Here is a 5,964-nt window from a genome sequence, read left to right on the forward strand (position 1 = left end):
TTAGATGTGAAAGTTACAAGGAATTTATTAGCCTCATATCTCAGGCTTTTTTTACAGTCCTAGCCATACGTACTCTACTGTGATCATAAATAATACATTAGTTAGCTATTCAAAGACCAACTACAGCATGCATTTATCTGTCTATCCATTGTATACATACATGCTACCCTGTCTAATGCAGACTGTGTACTGTATAAACACTATGTACTACAGTTCATATAGTATACATACATATTAATCTATACACAAATCTCACATTGGGTTATATATCCCATCATTAAATGCCCCACTGACTCTCTGTAAAAGGTTCCAGAGGATCTGGACCAAACTCCATTTCTCAACATCTTATTAAGCATTTATTAATAAACACCAACAAGAGGGATAACCTGGTAACTCAAACTATTAAAAATGGCTTTACTGAATCCTGAATAAAGTGTGTAACATTTAGGAGGATCTATTGGCAGAAAGTGAATAGAATATTCATAGGTATGTTTTCATTACTGTATAATCACTTTAAAATTAGAATGGTTGTGTTTTGTGTTACCTTAGAATGAGTTGTTATTATCTATTTATGATCTCAAATATGAAAGTTTCCCTAAAAGAGTTCAAGCCTTATTAACCTATGTGTATGTGTCTATAATACATATGTATCTTACAGTGTGTGTTCTTTATTAACCCATACAAAGAGCAACTAAACAGTGTATGTGATGTAAAGTTCTAAATAAGTTTATTTTATTTTGCCTGTAGCTGATAACTGGACCTATTTATAGTCCACTAAATCTAATCCAAGCCCTGCGATACTGTATCTGTCTTCCTGTTGTAGTATGGCGTCAGGGGGCATACTCTTCCTTATCCAAAAATAGACAGGCACACAGAAACATAATGTGGCGCTGTTCACTGAGTAACAGCCGGTCACGAGTCAGCCTAAAAACCACAAAATATAAATAAAAAGGTACAAATGATGAATAAACCCATTAGGGGGGGTCAGGAGGAGCAGTCGGATTTTGGTCCAGTTTGCGCTGGGAACTCCTGCTGACGTCAACGCGCTCCGCCTCTCACCGTGCGCTGCGCTATCCCTTTAAAGCAGACCTCAGCTGTACGATCCCTACCCGGCTGCTTGTGTGTGTTTGTGTGAGGAAAGGGAGCTCGACGCGGAGAGACACAGAGACCCGAGCGAGACGGACTGTCGCTGCACGGCAAAGGAAGCCATCAAACGGAATAATAAGCAGAATATAGAGAAGAAGAAGCCGATCGCGGACATCAGAGAGTCTCTCCGGCCGCTCAAGTTTCATGGTTGTTTCGAGAGGAAGCGACTGAGACTAACAGGGATTACAGAGCTCAGCCGGCTGCTCGGGAATTTCTCTGCAGACTCGGAGCTCCAAACTTATACGGATACAAAGACTATAAAGACTCCCGTGGACCTCAAGGAACAGGATACATATTTCTATTCGGACGCTGTGTTATTTCTGAAGCGTCCCTTTGAAGTACTTGAATGAACGGTGAGTGCAGAAGCAGCTGTGTGAACTGGGAGCATGTAAACGTCCAGTTGGCTGTGTTTGGGTTGTAAACAGGCAAGTTAGTGTTAATGAAAAAGTCCGTTTTAACACGATACCCCGCCGTGTGTCGAGGTATTTGATCATTAGATATACTGTGGGCTGTTCCATCAGGTCATCATGTTGATTTCAATCGGCTCCGTTCGGGGCAGCAATGAGTGAATTATTGTAATTAATTAAGGCGGAGCCCCTGATCGCCTGTAATCGATGAGGTGGGGGAATTTCGCTGTGCTTTTCTTAACCGCAGGTGACTTTAATCCCACGCGTGTTTCATTCGGCGAACTGTTTTCTTCCGCACATACACGATTGATCATCTTTACCGAACACGTTTAATCATGCACGTAGTAGTTTGTGTAAATGTGAATTTGGGGTTCGTGGGCTTTTTGGGTCGAAAGCCCCCCAAGTAATCCCCCAACGTTTAAGGTTTTGTCCCTTACAGGGAAGGCGGTCAGAGAGAGAGAGAGAGAGAGTGTGTGTGTGTGTGTAATTCAGCTCATATGAATGGCAGATAATGACACTGGCTGGAATATAAAGTGGTGGTTCTGGTACGTGTATTCATGAAATAGTGGAAATGGCATAATCCTCGTGTTGGTTTGAGACACCCCGGGTTCTTGTTTGGACATTGTTGCCCTGAGAACTCCTGAAAGAAGGAGAACTAGAGGACAGGGGGAGAAATTGCCTGTGTAAGGAGACCTCACGCCATTGTGTGTGTGTATGTGCAGGAGTGGGGGTGGGCAGGATCACTGAGGTCGGCAGCCGTATAAAGTGAATGGATAGCTGCCACCCCCATCACCCCCCAGTCATCCTTACGCACACAAAGAGCCGGATTGAAAGGAAGTGATTTGCATCACCTCTCCTTTTTGGGGGGAAGGGCGGTGTTTTGATGCTGCCCTTTAGGTCTGGGTTTCAGGGGTAGTTGGTGCACTAAAGTCTGACCACACAGTGTTGTTTGGTCAACGTGACCTGTTATCTAATTAACGTATTTAGAGAGAACAGAAGTCCAGAATGACAAACTGGATGACTTTTTGACTTTCAAACACACTTAGGGCGCTCTTATCTTGATCCATGGTTAATAAAGCCCACTGGAGTCAGCTGGGGTTAGCTTTGGCAAGTCCCCACACCTGAACGCACCCAGCTGGCGCGCATGTCTGTTTAGATCCGTGCGTTTTGGGAAGTTTGTACCGAAATTACGCACGGCGGTGTGTGAAAACCCCCAGAACAGTGCAAGTTGAACAGGGAATAAAGTTGAGCAGTGTGGGGGCGTGGTAATGTCCCCTTGGGATGTAAGTAATAGTTGCTGATATTGCTGGTTGTTACTACCCACAGACGTTAAATCAGTCACCCTTTTTCACTGCTAGTCAGACAAACAGTTGTAGAGAGTTTGTGGCTGGTTGGGGGGGCTTATTTGTCACTTTACTGCCCGCAATAAACGAGTCAATATCAGGAAGAGCGGAGTGTGCTGGCATGGGGTCGCGAAGAAAACCTTTGAAGGTTCACTTCCGATCAATCACATCGATTGGCATGGAAACCAGCGGCGCGTTTTGTCTCCGCGTTTGATGTCGGAGGTTGTAAAAAGTTAAAGCTCCAGCTCCACACACTCTGTTGGCCGGCTGTGTGCTGCCTCAGCGCTCCCCGCCCCCGTTTGTTTGTCCCGTGATCTCAATAGGAGCGTGTGTGTGTGAGAGTGAATGAACAATCGCCGCCCATTTTACTATGAGTGATGACGAACATGGAGGAATATTGAAGTGATACACACACGCGCGCTGGGAGGGAGGAAAGGAGAGAGATGACGCTGGAAATAAGGCTGCTAACTCAACAATAGTGTATGACTCACAATTTGAGTAAGCAGAAGAGAAGTGAGTGTTGGGACAGTTTCCCAATACCCCCGCCCCCTTCTTATACAGCTTTGATGGTGGTGTTTCTGGCTGTCCTAAGAAAATTAAGGGTTACTTTGATCTAATTAAGAGTTTTCCTTTTATGTGTGTGGCTGGCATGGGAAATGAAATGGGTCAGTAGGCTGCCTTAAAGTGCTTACTCATCTAACACTGCTTCGACAGTGATGAAACGAGAGCTGTGTGAGTGTGAGTGAGAGACAGATTTTAGGGTCCTGCTCCTGCCTCTCAACTATCTTTGTTGGACGTTACAGAAAACAGTGTTTGTTTCAAAGCGAAGCGGGTGAGGGAAGTGATTGGATGTCATGATGAAACGTCTGTTTGTGTGACACCACGCTGTTGCGGCCTTTCCAGTAAAGGGTGTCGTTTCTCCTCTAGAGAACAACACAAAACGAGAAAGAAGGAATAAGGGAGGTGCAGGACAACATCTGCTCTGCTTTTCTCAAACACTCCCCACACACCCCAACAGGTCAGGCGTTAAAACACAAGTTCTCCTACGCGTTAGTTGGCACAGTAGTTGGAAACCAGCTGAGGAATTTCCCCTCACTTCGTGTCAGCAGAAACACGGAACATTTAAAGAGGCATTATCATAGCTAGTCCCTTTCTCTTTATCATAGACATGAAGTACAGTAGTCTTTATAGTACAGTACTAACTGAATTTATTGCATTACAACTGCCCTCAATACTGCAGTAAAATACCTGTCAGTTTATTTAGTCTCCTGCAGTCCACTGAAGCACTTCAGCTCACAGAGCTTGTCCAGACAGCAGGATGAAGAGTTTGGTTGGGGCCAGGGGGGGGCAAAAACTCGGTCAACCAAGTGTGGAATTCCACCATGCAGCGTGAGACTGCCTGCTGTGGATCCTGGTCTCTCAAAGTGGGGGCCAGGCCCCACGAAATAAGAGCCTTTGGTAGGGTCCAGCTTATGCAAAGGATTAATTTTAGTCCTTTTAGCTAGTAGGTACTAGCCAAAGGTGAAATACAAGAAAAATGGTGAAAAGAGCGAGACAGATAAAATACAGCAGTGCTCATGCTATCGAATATAATGTGAATTAGTTTTATAGATCATTGGGGAAAACTGAGTCATTGCAGCAGAAATAATAAGGTTCAAATGAGGTGAAAATACAAAAATAGGCAATAAAGAGCACAACAACTGTGTAAATAAGGGGTCTACATACTACATACTCATTGAAAGGCTTTTTTTGGGATTGAAATATGGAATATGAGTTTGTATTACATTAATCACTAACATGTATGGATGAAGTCATGGTCCTTGTTACATATTCCTCATTAGTCTATGGACCAGCAGGACCCGGCTATACTGCCAGCCAACCACAAGGCTTAGACATCTATAACTGTAAATATTGGTCATACATGCAGCTGTGGTCTCGCTCCAGGTTTCATTATGCTGTGTTGTGGACCTGAGAACAGTAAGGAAAAACAGATCAGTATAATTCAGTCCAGAAGTTGAGCAGTGAACTTACAGAGAGCTTTTACAGGAGTGGGCTGCGATTCAAATGCAACCACAAGTCGAGCTAATAGGCTAATGTAAAACATGGCAGCATTTCTAACAGAGAATCAAAAAATGATATTAGAGAAAAGAAGAATGTTAAGGTTGAATCCATCCTGGTTGAGTACAGCTGTGTTAGAGAGCAAGAGGGTGTTTACGTCCTGTTCAACAGACTGAGAGAAAAGGGGAAAGTTTTTCCCTCTGAGTTCAGTTCCTCTGTGTTATCTCTGGCTCTTTGCCACTGATGATGATGCCACAGTAGGAGGGAGGTGTGCAAACCTACACACTGTGTGTGTGGTTGACTCATACACACAGTTACACACATACACTGTCACACCTAGGAAAGAATTTTCTTCCTTCCTTTTTAACCACCCTTCACCCTCACCTACTACTACTTTTACCCACCTCAGCCGCGCTATAAAATAAATGACAACTCAGCCTGCGAGTAGGCCCATGTTCATCATGGGAGATTTATTTAAAAACACCTCAAAGATCAACGATATTGGTATTTCAGGAATCTGTAAACAGGCCTTGGAGTCTCTGGACTAAATGAATGAACAGCGCCGTCATAACAAAGCCCAGCCTGCGTCACAGTTGTTCTGATAAAGTCAAAATGATAGGTGCGTAATTACACCCACTGTCAGAACAACGCTGCACCGGCCATCTGTACACATGCTGTCATTAACTCTGATACACACATCCATGTTGTTGTTTTTTTTGTTATTCACACACACAAACTGCTGATGAGACCTAATGTTGTGAGTCCAGGGAGGAAGAGGAAGAGGGTGGTGTGTGAGGTCAGACTCTCCTGGATCTCAGTAAACATGTTGATCAGTAAAAAGCTCATAAACCATGTTCATGTCTGTGTCCATCTCTGCCTCTATAGCTTAGTTTAATAACTGTTAGTAAAGACGCGACTGGTTCCCTTAGCAACTGTAACCAAGGGAGCAGAGTCTCTTGTCTTGTTTAGTGCATTTCTGTGCTAGTCGCAGCGTGTGTGTGTGTGTGTGT

General features: G+C 44.1%; 1 protein-coding gene across 3 annotated transcripts in view; it reads left to right on the top strand.

Annotated features, from left to right (window-relative positions):
• The window catches only part of kdm6ba (lysine (K)-specific demethylase 6B, a), an 88,069-nt gene that overhangs the window by 59,497 nt on the left and 22,608 nt on the right, over positions 1-5,964 (top strand). The window contains exon 1 of one of the 3 annotated variants that reach the window (XM_035675858.1): positions 1,091-1,499. The exons of the other annotated variants lie outside the window; for them this stretch is intronic. The gene's annotated coding sequence lies outside the window, so the exon portion shown is untranslated. Of the gene's footprint in view, positions 1-1,090; positions 1,500-5,964 lie in introns of those variants that run through there. 3 annotated transcript variants of the gene reach the window in all.

This window comes from Morone saxatilis, unplaced genomic scaffold (assembly GCF_004916995.1).
Source record: "Morone saxatilis isolate NCDOM2014 unplaced genomic scaffold, NCSU_SB_2.0 Contig4, whole genome shotgun sequence".
In the NCBI taxonomy this organism is placed as follows: Eukaryota; Metazoa; Chordata; class Actinopteri; family Moronidae; genus Morone; species Morone saxatilis.